The sequence below is a fragment of the Schistocerca americana genome, chromosome 11 (genome assembly GCF_021461395.2).
Source record: "Schistocerca americana isolate TAMUIC-IGC-003095 chromosome 11, iqSchAmer2.1, whole genome shotgun sequence".
Taxonomy (NCBI): Eukaryota; Metazoa; Arthropoda; class Insecta; order Orthoptera; family Acrididae; genus Schistocerca; species Schistocerca americana.
Genome location: NC_060129.1, coordinates 63,543,430 through 63,568,580, shown reverse-complemented (window position 1 = coordinate 63,568,580; position 25,151 = coordinate 63,543,430). Strand labels below are relative to the sequence as shown.

Genomic DNA, 25,151 nt, shown 5'->3' with positions numbered 1-25,151 from the left:
AATTACAATCAACTGTTTTCTCTTTTTACAATAAAACTGCAATGAAAATTAAATTCAGGTTGTTTCCCTTTGCTACAAAAGTACTGTAATGAAACCCACATTACTTTGTTTAGTGTTACACCAGTGTTCAAAATGCCCGCCATTCATTTCAACACGTGCTTCATGACGGCGAACCCAGTCTTGTCACACTCATTCACACGTGTGCTCATTTGCCTTCACGGTATTGGCAGCATCGAAAATCCTCTGTGTAAGTTCATCCACACAAATGACTTTCTGGACATAAGTAATTCCCTTCATAGGGCCCGAAAAGTAAAAAAAATCCAGTGAATTTAAATCAGGACTGCATGCTGGCCATCAATATGCACAAAAACATCCTATCCATTGTCCTAGAAATCGTCCATTCACAACCTCCATACTGTGTGACCAGTGTGGGGTGGAGCACCACCATGGAGGAACCATGTGTTATGACATATGGCTAATGGAACATTTTCCAATGAAGTTGTTAGCAATGTCTCCTCTAGATAGTTTCGGTAATTGTTAGGAATCCATCATGCAGGTAAAACGTAAGGCCCAATAATTAAATCATCGATTGTACCTGCTCGTACATTTACAGAAAAGTGGTACTGAAAATGTCTTGCTACTACTTGGCATGGATTGTGTTCATTCCTCGTGTGCACGTTATGAAAATTAGTTATTCTGTCGTGAGTCAAACACGGTTCAATCTGTGATGAGTATTTTGTTTACCATGCGATCTGTTGTTGCCTGCCTGTTTCCGATTCACTCTCGCTATATCTTTATGCGCAGGGGCAGGGGTGATCCTAGAAGTCGGTCAAGGGGGGTTTTGGGGGAATGGAATATCGCTTAACTAAACGAGAGTTGGGGTCCTCCACCGACAAATTGTTAAAATTTGGTGTTGCTTAAAGTAGTTTTTGGTAACATATCTACAGAATGTGTGTGCTCGTGAAAATAATACGATTTGTCCCAGATGTCCGGCAATTTCGAAGTTTTTTGTGTGGGGTCAGCAGTTTGTGTTGGTAGGCATACGCAGCATAGGCCTATTTAGCTTCCTTGATTATTGTAAGTGGTATTCGTACATTAATAATCATCCAGTGTATATTATTAAATAATAAGATGCCCTTTTTAAGTTAAATGATATTTATTGGTTTAGATAGTAAGCTGTTTGCTGCTCTTATTCTTTTGTTGAAATGTGTTTGAAATACATTGCAACCTATATTGCTATATAATCATAAAAATGGTTGAATCTGTTGAAGTTATGTAGTTGCTGATTTCTGAAGTCATTTTATCCAGTGTAACACGATACTCCATTGGGGGGTGGGGGCTATAGCCCCATAGCTAACCCCTTGCCACCGCCCCTGCACAGCAGTAAATAATGCGAATCGATCGCTTACATACGCGTACCTGTGTTGGAGGATGTGTAGGACAGGCGCCCTTAATTTTTGATTCTCTTTAATGGATTCTTCCAGTCTACTATGCATAATGTTTCCACAAGTCACATCTAATCTGTGTGCGCTGTCCAGTGTCAACTTTTCCAAAAACATTGTCCCGAGTCGAACTCTTTTTTTTTTTTTCCTGGAACATTTGTAGGAAATGGACAAACATTTTACTAGATGTTTTAAATCATTTGGTTGTGATTTACTAACATGATCATTTTTGGCAGCTTATATCAATTACATCTTGTATGTCGGTTCGTATATGCCTAAAATACTTCTCCTTAACTTTCTGCCAGTTACTCGTCTTGTTCCCACTGTGATAATCTAACTACTTCTCATCTTGCAGCAGACTCTTACAGTTAATGAGACAAATGTATTGTCATCTATGAAACTTCCAAAATAAATATAATCTTAAATCATTGCAGTGCCAACGTTTTATCTGCCAAGTGCCTCAACCTAGTCTGAAGAGCCAGTAGTTACTCAGATACCCTGAATTTTGAAAATACGTGTTGGTCAGTTGATAAGACTGTCAGGTTTTCCATGATAATAGCTTACCCTTGCTCTCTGTAGGAAGGTGCTCCCACAAACAGTGATGTTATTTTATTCCTTATTTGTCTTCCGCATGTACACTACTGGCCATTAAAATTGCTACACCAAGAAGAAATGAAGATGATAAATGGGTATTCATTGGACAAATATATTATACTACAACTGACGTGATTACATTTTCATGCAATTTGGGTGCATAGATCCTGAGAAATCAGTACCCAGAACAACCACCTCTGACCGTAATAACGGCCTTGATACGCCTGGGCATTGAGTCAGACAGAGCTTGGATGGCTTGTACAGGTACAGCTGCCCCTGCAGCTTCAACATGATACCACAATTCATTAAGAGTAGTGACTGGCGCATTGTGACGAGCCAGTTGCTCGGCCAACATTGACCAGAAGTTTTCAGTTGGTGGGAGATCTGGAGAATGTGCTGGCCAGGGCAGCAGTCAAACATTTTCTGTATCCAGAAAGGCCCGTACAGGACCTGCAACATGTGGTCGTGCATTATCCTGCTGAAATGTAGTGTTTCGCAGGGATCGAATGAAGGGTAGAGCCACGGGCCATGAAACATCTGAAATGTCCACTGTTCAAAGTGCCGTCAGTGTGAACAAGAGGTGACAGAGACTTGTAACAAATGGCACCCTATACCATCACGCCGGGTGATACGCCAGTATGGCGATGACGAATACACGCTTCCAATGTGCGTTCACTGTGATGTCGCCAAACACGGATGCGACTATCATGATGCTGTAAACAGAACCTGGACGCATCCAAAAAAATGACGTTTTGCCATTCGTGCACCCAGGTTCGTCATTGAGTACACCACCGCAGGCGCTCCTGCTTGTGATGTAGCATCAAGGGTAACCGGAGCCGTGGTCTCCGAGCTGATAGTCCATGCTGCTGCGTCGAACTGTTTGTGCAGATCCTTGTTGTCTTGCAAACATCACCATCTGTTGACTCGGGGATCGAGACGTGGCTGCACGATCCGCTACAGTCATGCGGATAAGATGCCTGTCATGTCGACTGCTAGTGATACTAGGCTGTTGGGATCCAGCACGGTGTTCCGTATTACCCTCATGAACCAACCGATTCCATATTCTGCTAACCGTCATTGGATCTCGACCAACACGGGCAGCAATGTCGTGATACGATAAACCGCAATCGCGATAGGCTACAATCCGACCTTTATCAAAGTCGGAAACATGATGCTACGTAATTCTCCTCCTTACACGAGGCATCACAACAATGTTTTACCAGGCAACGCCGGTCAACTTATAAAGGCACATTTGCATGCCGAGCGTGAGTTTCCGCAGAAACGCAAAATATTAATTAAATAAATAATCAGTGACAAATAAATAAAGCCTATGGCACACAACTGCAGTGCTGTGTCGCTGATAAAACAAAAGCTCAATTACGTTACTCTTATGTTTGATTAAGAAAGGGAGAGCTCTGGTAGAAGTGGTTCGAGAAGCACATATTTTTTTATTGTCTGGCACACCGCCATATTTCATGTTATAGAAGAATACTGCGAGTTGCAACCACACTAGGCACTCGATTCTGTAAAGAATTTATATTTATAAAAGTAAGTAGGATTATGAACTGTAGGCTTATTCATTGAATATATCTGATTTAACTAACTGTGTAACTTTTTTATGTTTAGTAGACAATCACCTCTGTACGACGTATTGGCATGGCTGGCAAATTAATGTAATATTGAGATTTAGATTATGAGTCCGCACCTACCGCAGCAGTCTTTGGAAACGATTTAATTACGAAGTCCGATTATTCAGTTTTATTTCACGGTCAACTACCAGTAACATTGCCTTTACGAAAAAGCCATTGTCAAGCGTCTGATAACGAATAATCAAACGTCCACGTTCCAGATAAGCGAACACAATTGCAATCACAATCACCATCATATAGACAGAATAATCAATATCAAAACAACAATATATTTATTTATTTTATTTATTTTATAAACTGCTGTTTGTGTATGAGAAATCGGTTGGCAACTTTCCTCGTGTCAGCACGTCGTAGGTGTCGCCACCATCGTCAACCTTATGTGAATGCTCTGAATAGCTAATCATTTGCGTATCACAGCATCTTCTTCTGGTCGATTAAATTTTGCGCCTGTAGCACGTCATCTTCGTGATGTAGCAATTTTAATGGCCAGTGGTGTAATAAAATAATCTTCAGTCTTGATTAATTTGCTACACGATCAAAGTCCAAACAGAAAAGGGTAATAAATTCCTGTAGTAATTTCTTGATGCAAATACTTAGTCTCCTCATGTATTATAAGTTTCAGTACAGTCCAGATATCTAACTCCAAGGCAAGAGATGACAAAAATATAGTAAATTTTGATTACAAATATGTGTAGCAAGGTGTTAGTAATTATTTTCTATTTTAACTGTCAAACCAAATTTCTTCCATTCCAGATTCATGTTACACTCCAGGACTGCCATGTGAGAGAGTCTGCTGTATGTAAAATCCATTAAAATTTTGTTACTCTTAAAGTGTTTTCCTTTTCACTATATTCTTTACTATTATTTATCATTATTATTTACTCCTTCATACTGGGAAATAGTTATCGACAGAATTAGATAACAGAGTACCTTGTTATATGCTACCTCTGTATATACATCAGAGCAACTTTTAGTACTCACTGTCAGCTTTTCTGTACAAGTTTTTACAGAAGCATTTTTGCGTGTAGCTTTCATTGACGACATGCTCCCTGCCCTTTTACTAGATGACTCTGCCATGGTGGACTTAGTTTTGCGTTTTATTCGGGCAGGGGTTTTTTATAGTTTAAACTGATTTTTTTTTTTTTTAGCGTTGCTTCTGGCTTTTAGCCTCTGATTTTAAACTGAGTTTTTAATGTGTTCTTGGTGGTTGGCTTTTCCTCTTTTTTTTCTCTATGGTCGGCCAACCACCGTCACACTCTGTGTGTTTTACTTTGTTTTGTCTGATCTCTGTCGGAGTCTTTCTCATCCTGTGTCGTCTGACGTCTTTCCTGCTGTTTGTTTTTTTTATTCTCTTTGGGCGGTTTTAATTTTTTTTGGAAAAAGGGACCGATGACCACGCAGTCTGGTCCCTTTAATCCCACAAACCAACCAAGCTTTCATTGACAGTGTTAGATATCTCTTACTCTGAGGCGCTCCTTAAGACATCCATGTAGAGTTGGAAGCTCTGTCATGTACTTGGTGTGACATAAAGGCATTTGCTGACAAAATTATAATGCCACACGTCTCCCAAGGAATACCTCAAATAAACAATAATACAACACAAACAAAATATGTGTACTAATATGTAACAATACATGCAAAATGTGGGCCTATGTGCCTTACATTATTAATAAACTGCACAATTCCTCATTTCTAGAGTTCCGTATCTCAGCTGATAAGAATGGAACCCATACAGGATCACTATGTTATTCGTCCGTCTGTCTGCCTACCCGTGCGACCATTTTTATTTTATTCTGTAAAACCAAATTGAGGAGCAAATCTCCAAGGTCCTGTAACGTGTCAGTACATGACATTACAACATAAAAGTAATAACAGATAAAAATAAAATGTGTATGAGCCTGAAAAACGTCAAGCCATAAGTTTCAGTAAACCCAGTCAGCAATATAACGTAAGAATCAGCTTAATTTTTAAGGAACTCCTCAACAGAATAGGAGGAGTGACCCATGAGGAAACTCTTTAGTTTAGATTTGAAAGCGCATGGATTACTGCTAGATTTTTGAATTCTAGTGGTAACTTCTTGAAAATGGTTGCAGCAGTATACTGCACGCCTTTCTGCACAAGAGTTAAGGGAGTCCAATCCAAATGCGGGTTTGATTTCTGCCGAGTATTAACTGAGTGAAAGCTGCTTATTCTTGGAAATAAGCTAATATTGTTAACAAGAAATGACAGTAAGGAATATGTATATTGAGAGGCCAATGTCGAAATTCCCAGACCTGTGAACAGGGGTCTACAAGAGGTTCGTTAACTTACACGACTTATTGCTTGAACCACCTGTTTCTGGGCCAAAACTATCCTTTTAGAATGGGAATAGTTACCCCAAAAACATAATACCATATGACATAAGTGAATGAAAATAAGCAGAGTAGACTAATTTTCATGTCGGGAGATCACTCAATTCAGATTGCATTCGAATCGTAAAAATGGCAGCATTAAGTCTTTGAACAAGATCCTGAGCGTGTGCTTTCCACGACAGTTTACTATCTATCTGAACACCTAGAAATCTGAACTGTTCAGTTTCACTAATCATATGCCCATTCTGTGAAATTAAAATGTCAGGTTTTGTGGAATTGTGTTAGAAACTGTTAAAACTGAGTCTTACTGTGATTTAGCGTTAGTTTATTTTCTACAGGCCATGAACTTATGTCATGAACTGCACTATTTGAAACCGAGCCAATGTTGCACGCAACATCCTTTACTACCAAGCTAGTGTTATCAGGAACAGAAATATTTTAGAGTTATCCATAATTATTTATTTATTTACATAGTTTATGCCCACATTGGAGCACTAAAATCAAACATAATACAACAGAGTCTACAATGATTAAATTTAGGTCTTAGCAGTCAGTAATTTCTTCGTTTTCCAAAACTTCTTCATTCGCAGTGATCTGGCTGCTCGTTCTTCTGCAGGTATGACATATTTCTTCCATTCTGATGGTTTGAATCTCAGCCGTGTGTATTTGTTCTTCAGAAGCAGTTTCTCTTCACTTTGTTGAATTTGGTGTGTGGTGATGTTCAGTTCATCCAGATCACTTTGTACTTCTTTAACCAGATGTTTTTGGTTTTACTGTTCCAGAAGTAGTCAAAAAGTTGCTTCAGGATTCTAGTATTTGGAAGGCGAGATATGTGGCCGAAAAATGCAATCCTTATTTTCTGCATTTTAACAAATATGGATTCACTTTCTTTATTCACTACTGAATTTGGCAAAAGTCTCCTCTGCCCATTAACTTGATGTTTCTTGCTGATAATTGTTAGGAGTATTCTTATCTCAACTTTCTGCAATTTGTCAGTTGCTTGAGTATTTGGTCGGAATAGTGTTTCGCTTGCATATGTTGCTTCCAGTTGAACGATGGAGGAGGAATGTCGAAATTTAGCATTTATTGAGAGAGATTGTTTTTAGTAGGTGGCCACATTGTTCTCTGCGCTCACTGAAGTTCTAATGTTCTACTATCTACTGATGCTCTTTCATTAACATTCCAGGTAATAATCTCACCAAGTTATTAAACTTTATTTTAATTTTTTGATCATTATGGAGTATGATATGGTATGTGTCAACCGAGAAAGCTGGGCATCATTTCTGTTTTCTCAAACGAAATTTGCAATCCGATCTGTGCCACTAGTCGTTCTTTTTGTTCTGTCTGAACCTTTGCTTCATTAATATTGTTTGCTAACAGTGCCAAATCATATGCAAATGCAAGGCAGTTAAGTCGAATCTTTCATCCAGTCTTAACAGGTGGTGGGCATATCTTGTTCCATTTGCACATGATTTTCTCCAGCACCCAATAGAACAATAATGGAGACAAGCCATTGCCTTGTCATAGGCCAGTATGGATCTCAAAAGGGTTAGAGAATTCATTTCCGAACCTTACTCTAGCTTTAGTATTTTGAAGGGTGACTGCAACGAGGTTGACACGTTTCTGATGTAAACCAAATTCTTTAAGAATTGACAGTAGAGATTCACGAGGGATACTATCGTAGGCCTTTTTAAAATCGACAAACGTGATCACTAGCTTCTTGTCCCTGACCCTTCGATGTTTCATTATCCATATGAGACTAATAATTTGATCAGGACAGCTTCGTCCTGGACGAAAGCCTCCTTGATATTCGCCTAGTTCACCATCAAGCTGTTCATGAATTCTGAAATACAGAACCTTGGAAGAAATTTTATAAGTAATATCCAGACAGGATGTACCCATATAATTATTTGGATCCAATCTATCTCCTTTTTTGTGTAGTGGATGGATTATCGCAACATTCCATTCCTCTGGTAACTTCTCAGTATTCCAAATGTCAGTAAGATGTTTAAGTTCAGGATAATTTGTACATTTGCATATTTCCAAAGTTCTGCCACTAGTTGGTTCTCACCTGCTGCTTTATAATTCCGAAGTGAGTTAATCGCTGCTTGTACTTCATCTGGAAGTGGTGGTATAAGTCTTTCTAAATGTGTTTTGTTTCTTGGATAGGGGTCAGATTCAGAATGATGTTCAGGTTCCACACTATTTAGTAACTGTTTGAAATATTTAGCCAATATCATTGAATTGTCATAATTGTTGTGTGCTACCTTTCCGTTTGTATCCTTCATCATAAGACTAGGTGGAGTGTATTTCGACTGGTACTGTTTGAATGTCTGTTAGTAATGACTGGTTTTGTGGTGATTGAAAGCATCCTCAATAGATGTTTAGCGATTCCTTATGAAATTGCCTTTTGAAACAACTGATTTCTTTGGCAGTTGATCATCTAGCATTTATTAATTCCTCCCTGGAGCTTTCAGTTCTCTTTTGTTGGTAATTTAACCAGGTCTTATGTTTACATTGAATCACTACATCGCATTCCTCATTCCACCAAGCATGTTTCTTGCGTTTCCATACAGGAGCTACTTCTTCAGCTAAGGCTTTTACTCAATTGACAGTGGCTTCTAGATTGTCACTTAAAGGTATTCTTGATCTCTCGTAATATATTTGATTATTAATATTATAACTAGGATCATATGTTCTTTTTGTATCTAACTTTTGAGGTTTGCTTTTTCTTTTAGGTGTCAGTTAGATTTTAATTTTAGAAATGTGGTGGTCTGAATAAACATCAACGCCATGCAGCACTTAAAATAGACTTCCTTATGGTATTTCTGATCCATCACCACATCTATCTGGAACTCTACTAGCTTGACGTTAGGACATTTCCATGTCATTAACTTATGTGATCTTCTCTTAAACCTTGTTGTCTTAAACACCAATCCATTTGTAGCATAAAATTTAATTAATCATTCCTCATTGCTGTTCATAAGTTTATGAGCTGGCCATCGCCCCACCACACCTTCGAAATTCCTTCTCTCGTCTTGTCTTCGCATTACAGTCTCCAAGCAGAATTTTAATGTTAGTTTCTAGTATGGTCCTTACTAGTTGATCAAGTTCATCCTAGAATTTTTCTGTTCCATCCTTGTCAGTTCTATTTTTAACATTAGTTGGAGCATGAATATTTATCAGTGTGTATCTTTTGTTTTCCACCTTAATAATGCCATTTTGAGGAATTGGACGAAAGATCGTCAATGGAATCAAATATTCTATTGTGTACCAAGAAACCCGCACCAAATTGGGAAAGATTTTCTATTACCCTTTCTCCTGGTGGTCCCTTATAAATTCGATATCCCCCTGATTCGATAGTGTCCCGGTTAACTCTTGAAGGGCTGTGATAACTATGTTCTGTTGATCTAAGACATCTGTTAAATGTTTCAATTTACCAACTTTCCTTAAAGAATTAATTTTAGCACCTTCTTATGTGGAATATGTTGCTTGTTTGTTCATTCAGTGCATCGCTAGGTGCTCAGACTCGCCTTTGTACTCTACGTGACACCCCACCGTATCCGAATGGTGTCTTCGCCTGGATAATCTCTACGTGACTGTCCAAACCGGTGGATTCTTTTAATAGAAGACTCCTCACATTTGTTTGATTATCTGATCAATGATTAAGTGTCTGACCAAGGTCAGGGTTTACAATTCCAGTTACCCGTAATACTGGAGGGCATATCATTTATATAAATAAGGAACAGGAGTGGCCCCAACATTGATCCATCTGTTGAGACTCCTTTTTTCCGGGAATGGGTACAGGTATCAAGTGTACCAAGTTGAAATTTTTTGTCAGCTACTATGGTTTCATGGCAATGTAAAATATTTAAGCTTCTCCAAGTCAGTGTAGTATGGCCACTTATTTCGCATATTTGACACCCACAAACCCACTCGCGAAATCCTATAGCGTGCTTTACATTGACTTACAATAGTAAAATTTGGCAAGAAGCACGGTTTCACAGTACAAGTAAAGGAATAAAATCCAGAAACTCTTGAGTTCTTACTGTGTCACATAAAACAATATTTTTTTGCTATTTATTGGCCCCAGTCTGCTGTTCTCCTGCCTGTCAAGACACCTTTTCCTCAGGAGCAGGTATTGGTATGACAATGAAAGTTATGTCAAGTACTAAGCTCTATGGTTCCTTGACTGTGTAAATAATTTAAGTTTCTAATTAATTGCAATCAAAAGATATCACCATATATGTCACATTTTTTATATATATATATTTGCAATCTGTAGGTGAACTATCCAAGCACATGTTGGACCTGGTGGTTTAATGGTAAAGTGCATGCCTAAAAACCGAGAGGTGTGGGATCGAATCTCAGTTGAATAATGGCTTTTTCAGTCTTCATTTTAAAATAGCCTTCACCTCCCAACAATGTGAGAAGTCTCCAGAAAGCCCCATATCTAACTACAGTCGGGAATAAATCCGAGATTCAACAGTGGGACTGGATTGTGTACGTAGCATACACTTATGACACCAACTGCAGCTGGTTCATACCAACTTGTGTCAAAAATATACACAAAGACAAAAATGGTGAACAGTTTAGAGTCAGAAAGAAAAAAGTTGCAGAAAAATACCACACTCAGGTTCCATGAAAACAGTTGGAATTTATGGATCTGCTATGTGATATAAGGCATGCGCATATGTAATGTATGTGTGTTCACAAAATGACTGGACAGAATTCACACCCACACTCAGAAATACACCTCCTGTTGTTGTAGTCTTTCCAGGATTGGAAGGTAACTGTTGATGGTGAATACTTTGGAACACCAGCTCCACCCCAGACAGCACTAGCCTCCTCCTCCAAACCCTACAAATGCTATCGGCCGACTCCTCGATTTCAAGAATTGCGAACTGCTTTCACCCAATCGATTTAAGCAACAGAATTCAGGCATTTCCATTGCCTTTTATTGACACCCACTAACAACACGTACTGCTCAGTAATTCGTGGGACATATATCGAAGAGACATTGATAAGAATATTTTCTCGATTGAGTTTTAATTAGAGTGTGATGGAGAAGTTGTCTGGTCCTGTATAAGGACGGTTTTAGAATCATTCGAAGATAGTTTGACCACTGCACAGACCCTCATATGGAAGATACAATAACAGATACACTACTGCTAATTAATTTCAGTACACCCAATGAATGACATCTAGATTCTGTAGATAAGGTCTAATACCGTGGGTACGGTTGACGAAGCAAAGAAATAGTACAACAGTTGTACACATGTCATGATTTTTGTTTGTGGTCATAGAGATACAACAGTATCCAACAAACAATGTTGTATACATAAATATTATGTACCTATCTGATACGTTTGTTTACCTATTTGGCGACAGATGCCGCATTAATGGACCTGCATTTTCCCTGTAGTGATGTGATGTCCGCAGCGAATGACAAGCGTTGCTAAGATACGTAACGTGTGGTTCCTGCATTTCAGTTCCTTCGTGACATTGAAGTGTGCACACTGCTAGTATGGCTTCACGAGTGGAGATGTCCATAGAAAAACTGGCTGGTATTGTAGCACTTAGCCAAGCAGGTTTCTCTATTTGCCAAATTGTGAAACAGTGTAGTGTGTCTGTAGGGGGAGTGCAACACACCTTTCACTGCCAGGAGACAATAGGTAGCAATAAGGACATACCATGACCAGGACGACCTCGTAAAACAACCAAAAGTGAGATAAATATATCAGAATTACCAGTAAGAGAAACAGATTTAAAACAGCGCCCCAAATTCATGCAGAATTGGTAGAAGTGAACACGACAACAATATCTGTTGCAATAGTAAAAAGGAGACTGACTGAAATCGGGTTGAAAGGATATGTCATAGTAAGGAAACCCCTTCTAAGGCCCATAGATAAACAGAAGAGATTTGAATGGACTAGAAAACACCGTAGTTGGACACTGGAAGAGTGGCTGAAGGTGTTATTCACCGATGAATCAGAGTTAGAGATTTTTGGAACCAGAAGGATAATATTTGTTCGCCGATTTGTAGGGCAAACGGTAGTCCAGAAGTGTGTTCTACCTACAGTTAAACACAGTGGAGGTTCTATTATGGTTTGGGGATGTTTTTCTGGGGATAGAGTTGGTGACATAGTGAAAATAGAGGGGTGTATGGATCAGAAGCAGTACCACTGCATACTTCAGTATCGGGCAATATGAAGTGGATTGCACTTAATAGGGAAAGGGTTCACCTTAAGACAGGATAATGACCCAAAACATTGGTCAGCATACTGTAGAACTACTTTGCATCAAAGGAAGATCAGAAAGTACTGAATGATATGGTATGGCTGTCTCAAAGCCCTGATTGTAATCCCATTGAAATAGTCTGGGATGAAGTGTACAGATATATCATAGAAGTTAATATATCCAGCAAGGAATATCTCTGGAGTATTGTTAAGGATGTGTGGAATCATATAGATCCACAATACCTACAAAAACTGATTGACCGCATGCTTCGACTTTGTGAGACATTCATTAAATCCAAAGGAGGGTACTTTAATGAAAGTGAAATATAATGATTGCGATTGTATTATATATGTGGAAGTTAATATAATAATATTTTGTGAGAAATGATGTTCGATTTGTGTTGTAAATCTGAAATAGCAGGGTGTGTCGAAAATAATGAGCGGTAGTGTACCTCTGGCATAGAGAAACAAGGGAAACAGCTGAAAACAAGTGTCACCAGGTTGGTTTCAAAGAGTACTCTATGGCATTGGTTCTCTACTTAGCTTGCATTTATCTTGAATCTCCTGCCCAACTCAAAGTCCAAAGTGAGTGGAAAAAAGCGTAAAGGTCTCCTGTATGTAAGAAAGTTTGAAGAACCGATCCACAAAATTACAGACTAATATCTTTAACATTGATTTGCTACAGAGTTCCTGAATGTATTTTCAATTCAAATGTAATAAATTTCCTGAATACTGAAATGCTTCTGTCCTTCAGTCAGCACAGTTTTAGAAAGCATCACTCATGTGTCATGTGAAACTTGGCTTTTCCTTTTCCCATATGATATCCTTTGAACTGTGGATGAAGGGCAGGGTGTAGATTCCATATTCTTAGATTTCTAAAAAAACATTCGACACAGTGCCTCACTACAGACTGTTAACGGAGATACGAGCATATGGAATAGGTTCTCATGAGTGGCTCATAAGTAACAGAACACAGTATGTTGTTCTCAATGATGAGCGTGTCATCAGGAGTGACCCAGGGAAGTGTAATAGGAGCTATGTTATTTTCTGTATACAAAAATGATCTGGCAGATAGGGTGAGCAGCAATCTGTGGCTGTTAGCAGATGATGCTGTAGTGTATCGGATAGTATCACCACTGAGTGACTGTAGGAGGATACAGTATGACTTAGACTATATTTCTAGTTGGTGTGATGAAAAGCAGCTACCTCTAAAAGTAGAAATATATGAGTTAATGTAAATGAGCAAGAAAAACAAACCTGTAATGTTTGATTATAGCATTAGTAGTGCATTGCTTGACAGTCATGTTGTTTAAATATTGAGGTGTAACATTGCAAAGTGATCTGAAATAGAATGAGCATGTAAGGATTGTAGTAGGAAAGGCAAATGCTTGACTCGAGTTTATAGAGAGAATTTTGGGGAAGTGTGGTTCATCTGTAAAGGCGACAGCATATAGGGTGCTAGTGCGACATGTTCTTGAGTAACCTATTCTAGAGTGCCAGGGATGTGCACCAGGGAGAATTAAATGAATACATTGGAGCAATGCAGGTGTGGGCTGCTAGATTTGTTACTAGTAGGTTCGATCAGCCTGCAAGTATTATGGAGATGTTTCGGGAACTTGAACTCAAATGGGAATCCCTGGAGGGAAGAGTTAGAGATTTTTGGAACCCAGTTTTCGAGGAACACTGTTGAGAATATTTAGAGGACCGGCATCTGAAGCTGACTGCAGATTGATCCTACTGCCACAAATGTACATTTCATGTAAGGACCACGAAGATAAGAGAAATTAGGACCCTTAAGGAGGCATGTGGACAGTCATTTTTCCCTCGCTCTGCTTGTACTTGTAGAAGGGTTATGGATATCTCAGCCCTCTCCCTGGGGAACCGTAGCCCCCGTCGCCAGAATACCAGAAACCTAGTGTAGCACCCACAATGGCGAACACGACAAAGACACGTATGTGGCCAGGAAATGATACACAACGAGGCTTTTTGCTACTGTGTGTTTCTTAAATATGAATAGGTTTTTGGAATACTGATACCAGTCACAAAATTTGTTGACTACTGAAATTATTTAATTAGCAACATACTTTGAAGTTAGGCATCATCATTGAGCTGCAGTGGCAGTACAAAAATATTTAGCGCAAGGGTGCGTAGATGTTAAAGTTTATGTGTGTAGTCTTGGCAGCTGCTGTGGGCATCCTGCAGAGAAACAGAAGGATAGCTTAATAAGAGGCAATGCCTCTTTGTTTGTTGGTCTGCTGTTCACACGGAAAAATTTTAAATAACAACTCACTTTGTTCATCTGAAGTGGCTGTCTTCTTACGATGTGTTCAGCAACCTCCATTTCTATGAATTTGTTAGCCATCATTGACAAATTCCTGAAGGTAACTCGAAACACGATATCGCAAAAGAACTTGACTGTGGAGCAAAGCAACATGGCAGTCAGAACAGACTGTGTTTTGATCTACCTATCAGTATGTCTACCTGGCTGTTGGAAGTCACTTGCGATGCATTCTACATATTATACTGTCACATCACTGATATTGCTCGACAACATATATTACAGAATGGGAGACTGTGACAATTTTATTGTAGAAATGACTCTATAAAATTTTATTTTAAAGAATTTCAATGGTGTTGCTCGGACCTAGGTTTGTATATGATCTTAATGTGTATATGTTTTCTATTGAATTGAAGTTGGTCAAGAAATGTGAGTTATTAAACTCCACTGTTTCATTTACGATCTTGTTTTTCAACTTTTAACGTGGATGACTCGTCCATTTCCCCCGAGATGGCCATTTTCCAGCTCTTTTTGAAATTATGCTGTTGCAACACTGTGGCCTGTTTTGTCCATGTGTTTTGCTGTGGCTGACTTCTTAGGTTCATCAAGTCTGAAACGGTCAACAAGTTCTTTAAAATGGGTTTTAAAATTTCTGTCCATTTGATCATTGTAGTATTACAGTAGTTGCAATGACTGCATATAGCTCTGTAAGTTTGTTATTTGCTCAGTTCTTCTGTTGATTGTGAGATGTCATGAACCAGTTAAGTTGTTGTTGGCAGGAATGATCCTGATACCTCTGCTTTCGAACAGGTTGGCTGTTTTGTATAAAATGGCTCTGAATTGCGGTATAGTTACACAGTTGGGTTTTTGTATGTTGGCTGATGGCCCTGTCAGTTTGTTTGCTTTTGTTTTCTGGTATGTGTTGTGATAGCGCACCTAGTTCATATTCATCATAGCCATTGTTTTGTGAAATCTATTTGATTGTGTGTGTTTGTGGGTCATTGTCGCCAGCACAAATTGGGAATTTCTGTATTCTGTTTAAGAAAGCAGTGAATGCAAATTGTTTTGCATGTGTTGGTGTGTGTGTGTGTGTGTGTGTGTGTGTGTGTGGTGGGGGGATTTGCAGTGACAGTGATTGTTTGTGTTGGTTTCCGTGCACATTGATGTTCAGGGTCTGCTTTGTATTTGTTATTGTCATGTGAAAGAAGTTTATATTGTTATCTTTCTGGTGTTCTCTCTGTGTGAAACGGCTGTTGTTATGAAAGCTGTTTAATCTACATAACAACATCTCTATTTGCTCTTCAATTTGATTATATGTTATGAATGTGCCATCTACATATCTGCTGATTTTGTTACTGTTAAGTCAGGTATATGTACAGTGCTTAAGTTGCAACATAAGCAGTAGTAGCATGCACTAATAAGTACCCCATGTGCATACCAAAGGAACCAACTTTACTTCCCCACCAAAGGGGTGACTGAACAACCTAATGAGTAGCAGACAGTTCATCTACGGAGGGGAGCAGTTGTCCACCATTGCAGTTATGTTCTTAAGTGCACATTTTAATTTTAAACAAGTAGCCAATGAAATACAGTCAGTGAATTTTAAAAAAATACATTGAGTGATATATTTAAACAGCTGGAATCGGGGCAATTCTGATGAATGTAAACAAGACTTTTATTCACAATATTTCAGATTTCGAGCTCTAACACCTCGACACAGGATTAGTTGACACCAAATATAAAATGAAAGATGAGATCTTATTATATCAAGATGCTGGAACCTGTTCAATATTATAACAAGAACAAATGAAATAGGCCAAATGACTTACAGTCTTTGGATAAACTATATATGTGAATCTAAAAAAAAGTTAAGTCGTGCACAAAAGGATGCCATCTACTGATACCTCAGAACCACTGAACGAAACACTGATATGTTTCAGTTTGAACATTAAAACATTAACTTCCAAAATTCTTTACTCAACACTCATGCACGAGTAGCATTTTGCTGCCTAAACAACATTACCAGATTGGCGTCCACTGACAAAAGACACCAAAACACTTCACATGCTCTCGGCTCAGCAAGTCACCTGAGCAAACTGCCCTAGTCAGAAGTCCACTGTGGTCAACCACATTTGGTTGCAAAAAGTCATTTATGCTTAACATTTAAATTATAGACAATTGAAAATTATTAATTACAAATATTGAAACATCCTTTCATTTCTTGCATAATTGTTGTAAAACTCTCTTATTTTTTTATATCATTACATCACTGGAATACACACAGTAGACAAAACTTTTACTTTAAAAATGAATTAAAAACAGTTTCGACCGCAATAAAACATTTGTTTACAATGTTATTCAGTTTCGGTTGCAATGTGACCATCTTCAAAAGATTTATACCACGATGCTAGGTAGTGGCAGTGAATGGAGCTGGTGTTATTACTCCATGAATGTCAAAAACTCACTTTGTGGAGTCATATCACCTGTCCCGTTCAGCACTGCGCCATCGGCTACCGTCGTCATATAAATGGTCTGAAGATGGTCACATTCTGACTGAAACCGGTAACACTTTTAAATAAATGTTTTATTGTGGTTGAGACAGTTTTTTATCCATTCTTGAAGTACTGTTAGCCAGTCTGATGTTTCTCCATGAGAATTGTCCTCAAAAATTTCTAGAAGTCTTTACTAAGTTTACTCCTACCATTTCCAAACTGTGTTATTCAAATATTATCTTTATCATACCAATTTCCAAATTTTTGTTCAATAAACATACAGTCAAATCTTGTCAGGATTAATGTAGAACCGCAACTGTTTTTTGGTGGATGACTTGTCTCGGCACTTAAATTTCGAAATCAGTTTCCTCTTCTCCTCTCGGAAAATTCTCAGTAAAATTCACGCACATTACACAGGGTCAGTGGACAGCAGTGCCACAACTATGATAGCTTTGCTATTTTGTTACACTTACAGAGTCACTTTCTAAAAACAGCTATTGAATTAAATTAAAACTTAGTTTCTGTAGGGAGTAATTCAACTCTTAGAAAATGGCTTTCCGTGACTGCTACATGAATTACAGCTCTGTGGTACTGACAACGGGGGGATCGAGTCACTAATTAAATTGACGAAGACTAAGGATTTCCGTGGATTATAATGGGATGTGTAGCAGAATATGTAAATGCTGTGGCACATATGTTAGCCCAGTAATTAGCCACATTTGTAATTTTTGCTTTGGGAATGGTCAGTTGTATGAACTGAGAAAAGGATAATGTAGGGGAATTTTAGACCCATTCCTATGCTATCTGTGTTCTCTGAAGTTTTTAAAAAGGTTGTGACAAACAGCACTCGATTTTCAGTGAGCTTTAAGAACACGGAGGGAACTCACAGGCTGTGAGTTTGTGAATGGGTGTAGAGGCTACTATGACCATCACTAGGAGGATCGGAAATGGGGGCTGGGTAAACATCATTGAAAATTCCAATATTATCAGGGTTGACACAGATTATGGAAATCAGGGAATATCAGGGAATTTCAAACACATGAGGGAAATCTGAAAAAAAACACTGGAAATATTTGGTTTTTGTCTCAGAAAATGAAATGGTTGGTGTTTACTGAGGTGTCGTGCATCATCGCGGCTGGGAGCAGCCGAGTGTGTGCGCCGCTTCCTCAGTTTCTCATTCCCACTGCTCCTTCCCTTCCTACCACTCCCCTCAGCTTGCAGTCAGTGCTGCCACCACTTCTTGCCCCTAGCCTAGCAGCTGCCAAGGAGGCAAGAGTAGTAGTAGTAGTTTATTTGGATCTGATTCTCCGAAACTACAGATGCCGTGGCCGGAGACAGAGGTTATGTGTGACTGAGTTGTGTCTGAGTGGAGAGAGAGAGAGAGAGAGAGAGAGAGAGAGAGAGAGAGAATGAGTGTGTGTGTGTGTGTGTGTGTGGGCCAAAAGTGCAGGCTGCTCCTGTGGGTATCTGTAATGGGTCGGGCCTGCTGACCTAAAGCCATTTGGTTCCCACTGAGGTGCAGGCCCTGCCTGTCGGATCTAGTCTCACCGACCTGCCCGCAGGCTGGGTCTGTTTGTGTGTGACGTAATGCAGCGGATTTTCACGGTTTATCCGTGGGCCCAGGACTGTGGTGATCCCCGGCAGGCCAGAGGCCGTGGGCGATGGACTTCAGGAATTACGACTGTCTCATCATAAGTATGTTGTACAGTGTGGCATTTTATAGACATTTTATTTGTTATAGTTCATTTTGGCACTTAAAAGTACTGTATATGTTGGAAAGCGTGGAAAATAAGAAGAAAAAGATTATGCCAGTTGCTGGCGGTTTGTGCTTGTATATTTCTCGAAAGAAAAATCCCTGAATACCTGTAAAATAATAGATATAGCACAGTGGGTAATAACCGACAATAACGAACATTGTAGAATCGATATTTCATTGGGGGTCCCCTGCAGTGTTGCTTTACACAATTCTTTCCCACCTTATACACTTCTTTCAAGTGGCCAGCTTTTTCCTGAGGTTATTTCTGAAATCAGTGAAGGTATTTTAAATCTGTCTTGCAACTCCAAGGAAATATCCATTTTTATCACAATATGTGTTTTGTTTTATTGAAGTAAAATAATATCAGTGGTCTGAATGAAACACACATACCATTTGGCTCGGTTTCTCCATCTAAAAACGGTTCATTACAAAAGAGTTTGATGTTAGTACTTAAGATTTTTGCTCACATCAGGAAAACCCATCTGATTGCTAGCTTTTTAAAATATTTCCTCATTTGCACTATTGTACCATAGCTGCAAAGACAGATTGTCAACTTATGTCTTAACTTACCTTTGAGATCTCAAAATTTGTCATGGAAAAATGCTAAAACCTGTCCGGAAATCAGGGAAATATCTTGGATATTTGTAGCAACCCTGATTATTGTCTGTTAGTATTTGGGGGCTGATGTATTGCACTTTTAGTTACAGTTATGGAAAATGTTCTAGAAGTGTTGAAATGTAGAAGCTTTTTTCTTTCTTTCTTTTTTTCTATTGTGGTATTTTCTGAGAAATTGTTCATCTTCCTAAACACAAAGAGGCACAGGTAAACCTACATTTATACTGCATCCAGTTGATACAGGGTCTGTGTTAAACAAGAAACTATAATCAAGTGGGGAAGTTGGTTTATTTGAAAAACTATATGGTGTGTCCTCAGATGGAAAACCAGTCGTAAGCAAAGAAGGGAAAGCTGAAAGGTGGAGGAGTATGTATAAGGTCTCTACAAGAGAGGTGAACTTGAAGGCAATATTACAGAAATAGAAAATGACGTAGATCAGATGAGGTGGGAGATACTATACTATGAGAAGAATTCGACAGAGCACTGAAAGACCTAATTCGAAACAAGGTCCTGGGAGTAGATGAGATCCAACTACTGATAGCCTTGGGGGAGCCAAATTCGAGAGCACTGAAAGGCCTAATTCGAAACAAGGTCCTGGGAGTAGACGAGATCCAACTACTGGTAGCCTTGGGGGAGCCACACCTGACAAAACTCTATCTGGAGTGCAAGATGTATGCAACAGGTGAAATAACCTCAGACTCCAATTAGAATGTAATAATTGCAGTTCCAAAGAATGTAACTACTGACAGGAGCGAAAATTATCAAAATATCATTTAATAAGTAATAGTTGGGTTATAAACACAAAGTCAAATAGGGGTAATGCAGGAGTAGGTTTAATAATGAATAACAAAATAGGAATGCGGGTAAGTTACTACAAACAGCATAGTGAACGCATTATTGTGGCCAAGATAGATACGAAGCCCACACCTACTACAGTAGTACAAGTTTATATGCCAACTAGCTCTGCAGATGACGAAGAAATTGAAGAAATGTATGATGAAATAAAAGAAATTATTCAGATTGTGAAGGGAGACGAAAATTTAATAGTCATGGGTGACTGGAATTCGAGTGTAGGAAAAGGGAGAGAAGGAAACGTAGTAGGTGAATATGGATTGGGGGGAAGAAATGAAGGAGGAAACCGTTTGGTAGAGGTTTGCACAGAGCACAACTTAATCATAGCTAACACTTGGTTTAAGAATCATGATAGAAGGTTGTGTACATGGAAGAACCCTGGAGATACTAGAAGGTATCAGATAGATTATATAATGGTAAGACCGAGATTTAGGAACCAGGTTTTAAATTGTAAGACATTTCCAGGGGCAGATGTGGACTCTGACCACAATCTATTGGTTATGACCTGTAGATTAAAACTGAAGAGAATGCAAAAAGGTGGGAATTTAAGGAGATGGGACCTGGATAAACTGAAAGAACCAGAGGTTGTACAGAGTTTCAGGGAGAGCATAAGGGAACAATTGACAGGAATGGGGGAAAGAAATACAGTAGAAGAAGAATGGGTAGCTTTGAGGGATGAAGTAGTGAAGGCAGCAGAGGATCAAGTAGGTAAAAAGACGAGGGCTAGTAGAAATCCTTGGGTAACAGAAGAAATATTGAATTTAATTGATGAAAGGAGAAAATATAAAAATGCAGTAAATGAAGCAGGCAAAAAGGGATACAAACGCCTCAAAAATGAGATCGACAGGAAGTGCAAAATGGCTAAGCAGGGATGGCTAGAGGAAAAATGTAAGGATGTAGAGGCTTATCTCACCAGGGGTAAGACAGATACTGCCTACAGGAAAATTAAAGAGACCTTTGGAGATAAGAGAACCACTTGTATGAACATCAAGAGCTCAGATGGAAACCCAGTTCTAAGTAAGGAAGGGAAAGCAGAAAGGTGGAAGGAGTATATAGAGGGTCTATACAAGGGCGATGCACTTGAGGACAATATTATGGAAATGGAAGAGGATGTAGATGAAGATGAAATGGGAGATACGATACTGCATGAAGAGTTTGACAGAGCACTGAAAGACCTGAGTCGAAACAAGGCCCCCGGAGTAGACAACATTCCAATGGAACTACTGACGGCCTTGGGAGAGCCAGTCCTGACAAAACTCTACCATCTGGTGAGCAAGATCTATGAAACAGGCGAAATACCCTCAGACTTCAAGAAGAATATAATAATTCCAATCCCAAAGAAAGCAGGTGTTGACAGATGTGAAAATTACCGAACAATCAGTTTAATAAGCCACAGCTGCATAATACTAACGTGAATTCTTTACAGACGAATGGAAAAACTAGTAGAAACCGACCTTGAGGAAGATCAGTTTGGATTCCGTAGAAATACTGGAACACGTGAGGCAATATTGACCTTACAACTTATCTTAGAAGAAAGATTAAGGAAAGGCAAACCTACGTTTCTAGCATTTGTAGACTTAGAGAAAGCTTTTGACAATGTTGACTGGAATACTCTCTTTCAAATTCTGAAGGTGGCAGGGGTCAAATACAGGGAGCGAAAGGCTATTTACAATTTGTACAGAAACCAGATGGCAGTTATAAGAGTCGAGGGACATGAAAGGGAAGCAGTGGTTGGGAAGGGAGTAAGACAGTGTTGGACCCTCTCCCCGATGTTATTCAATCTGTATATTGAGCAAGCAGTAAAGGAAAAAAAAAAAAATTCGGAGTAGGTAGTAAAATCCATGGAGAAGAAATAAAAACGTTGAGGTTCGCCGATGACATTGTAATTCTGTCAGAGACAGCAAAGGACTTGGAAGAACAGTTGAACGGAATGGATGGTGTCTTGAAGGGAGGATATAAGATGAACATCAACAAAAGCAAAACGAGGATAATGGAATGTAGTCGAATTAAGTCGGGTGATGTTGAGGGTATTAGATTAGGAAATGAGACACTTAAAGTAGTAAAGGAGTTTTGCTATTTGGGGAGCAAAATAACTGATGATGGTCGAAGTAGAGAGGATATAAAATGTAGACTGGCAATGGCAAGGAAAGCGTTTCTGAAGAAGAGAAATTTGTTAACGTCGAGTATAGATTTAAGTGTCAGGAAGTCGTTTCTGAAAGTATTTGTATGGAATGTAGCCATGTATGGAAGTGAAACATGGACGGTAAATAGTTTGGATAAGAAGAGAATAGAAGCTTTCGAAATGTGGTGCTACAGAAGAATGCTGAAGATTAGTTGGGTAGATCACATAACTAATGAGGAAGTATTGAATAGGATTGGGGAGAAGAGAAGTTTGTGGCACAACTTGACCAGAAGAAGGGATCGGTTGGTAGGACATGTTCTGAGGCATCAAGGGATCACCAATTTGGTATTGGAGGGCAGCGTGGAGGGTAAAAATCGTAGGGGGAGACCAAGAGATGAATACACTAAGCAGATTCAGAAGGATGTAGGCTGCAGTAGATACTGGGAGATGAAGAAGCTTGCAAAGGGTAGAGTAGCATGGAGAGCTGCATCAAACCAGTCTCAGGACTGAAGACCATAACAACAACAAGTAATAGTTGTAAAATACTAACAGGAATTATTTGCAGTAGAATGGGGAAACTGGTAGCAGCCAACATCGGGGAGGATCAGTTTGGATTTCGGAGAAATGTAGGCACGCACGAGGCCTATAACTTATCTTAGAAGATAGGTTAAGGACAGTCAGACATACATTTATAGCATTTGTAGACTTAGACACTGTTGACTGGAATACTCCCTTTGAAATTCTGAAGGTAGTGGTGATAAAATACAGGGAGAAAAGGGCTATTTACAACTTATACAGAAAACCAGAGAGCAATTATAAAAGTCTAGGGGCATCAAAGGGAAGGAGTAGTTGGGAAGGGAGTGAGACAATGTTGTCGCCTACCCCTGATGTTATTTAGTCTGTACGTTGAACAAGCAGTAAAGAAAACCATAGAAAAATTAGGAGTAGGAATTAAAGTCCAAGGAGAAGAAGTAAAGACCTTGAACTTTGTCAATGAGATTGCAATTCTGTCAGAAACAGGAAAGTACTTGGAAGAGGAGTTTAACGAAATGAGTGGAATGTACAATGAACAGCAAAAAAAGCAAAACAAGGATAGTGGAATATGATCAAATTAAATCAGGCAATTGTGAGGAAATTAAATTTAGTCAAATTAAATCAGGTGATGGTGAGAAAATTAGATTAGGAAGCAGGACACTGAAAGTAGTAGATAAGTTTTGCTATTTGGGCAGAAAAATGACTGAAGACTGTCATAGTAGAGGGGATATAAAATGTTGGCTGGCAATGGCAAGAAAAGGTTTTCTGAAGAAGATTATGAAAAGGAAAGTTGCTACTCACCACACAGTGGAGATGCTGAGCCACAAATAGGCACAAAGAAAAAAAGACTGTCACAAGAAAATAAAGCATATCTAATATATGGTGAGTAGCAACTTTGCTTTTCATAATATTGTTACATTCCATCCTGGATTTTCCATTGTTGCATTTTTTGAAAAAGAGAAATTTGTTAACATCGAATACAGATTTAAGTGTTAGGAAATCTTTTCTGAAAATATTTGTCTCAAGTGTAGCCATGTAGGGCAGTGAAAAATGAACTGTAAACAGTTTAGACAAGAATAGAAGTTTTTGAAATGTGGTGCTACACATGAATGCTTAAGATTAGATGCGTAACTAATGAGGGGGTACTGGACAGAGTTGGGGAGAAAAGAAGTTTGCGGCACAACTTGACTGAAAGGCACAATTTGACTGAAAGAAGGGATCAGTTGAGGGGACTCATTCTGAGACATCAAGGGATCACTAAAGTGTGGTGGGTAAAAATCGTAGAGGGAGACCAAGAGAGGAATACAGTAAGCAGGTTCAGAAAGATGTAGGCTGCAGTAGTTAGTATGAGATGAAGAGGCTTGCACAGGATAAAGTAGCATGGAGATGTCCATCAGACCAGTGTCGAGATTGATGACCCCGACAGCAACGTGTTGCTTCTGTAAAAATAAATTTGCCCAAAAATTTATGTATTCTTCTCCCAGAGAGGAAGCTAAAAATATTGTTTATAGTCAAGTTTTATGTTACAGTGCATTGAGCGTGTAAAATATGTTGCTTTATAATTGGTAGACAGTACTTGTACATTTCAAAATTTGTTCAATAGAGGACTTGCATAAATAAATAACTGTGCAGTGGTGAGTAATCAGCTGGCTTGTTATGAGAATGATAAGCCTTGCCTTAGATATGTCAGTGTCTTTATCAGAGCAACTAAAATATTCAGTCCTGTAAGTTCAGGATTTTTAGTGTAAAATGAGATGGAAGAAACCTATGCAATATAAGAAGAATATTTCAACAATTAAATGGTGCCAATCAGACTACTGGCTGTCGTACTTGTCATCGACACCTACATCAACATCTACACTCTGCATACCATTGTGAGGTGCATGACAGAGGGCATGTCCCATTGTATCAGTTATTAGGGTTTCTTCCTGTTCCATTTACATAAGTAGCATGGGAAGAATGGCTGTTTGAATGCCTCTGTGCATGCAGTAATTATTCTAATCTTATCCTCACGATCCCTGTGTGAGCAATACATAGCGGGTTGTAGTATATCCCTAGAGTTATCATTTAAAGCTGGTTCTTGAAGCATTCTTAATAGATTTTCTTGGGATAGTTTATGTATATCCTCAAGAGTCTGCCATTTCAGTTCCTTGTGTATATCTGTGACACACTCCCATGGATTAAACAAATCTGTGACCATTTGTACAGCCCTTCTCTGTACACATTC

At 38.9% G+C, this 25,151-nt stretch overlaps 1 long non-coding RNA gene across 2 annotated transcripts in view; it reads left to right on the top strand.

The window, feature by feature from the left end:
- Positions 1-25,151, top strand: part of LOC124553932 — a 44,347-nt gene that overhangs the window by 3,990 nt on the left and 15,206 nt on the right. For both annotated transcript variants that reach the window (XR_006968172.1, XR_006968173.1), the window contains exon 2: positions 4,439-4,480. This is a non-coding gene — a long non-coding RNA (uncharacterized LOC124553932). The remainder of the gene's footprint in view (positions 1-4,438; positions 4,481-25,151) is intronic.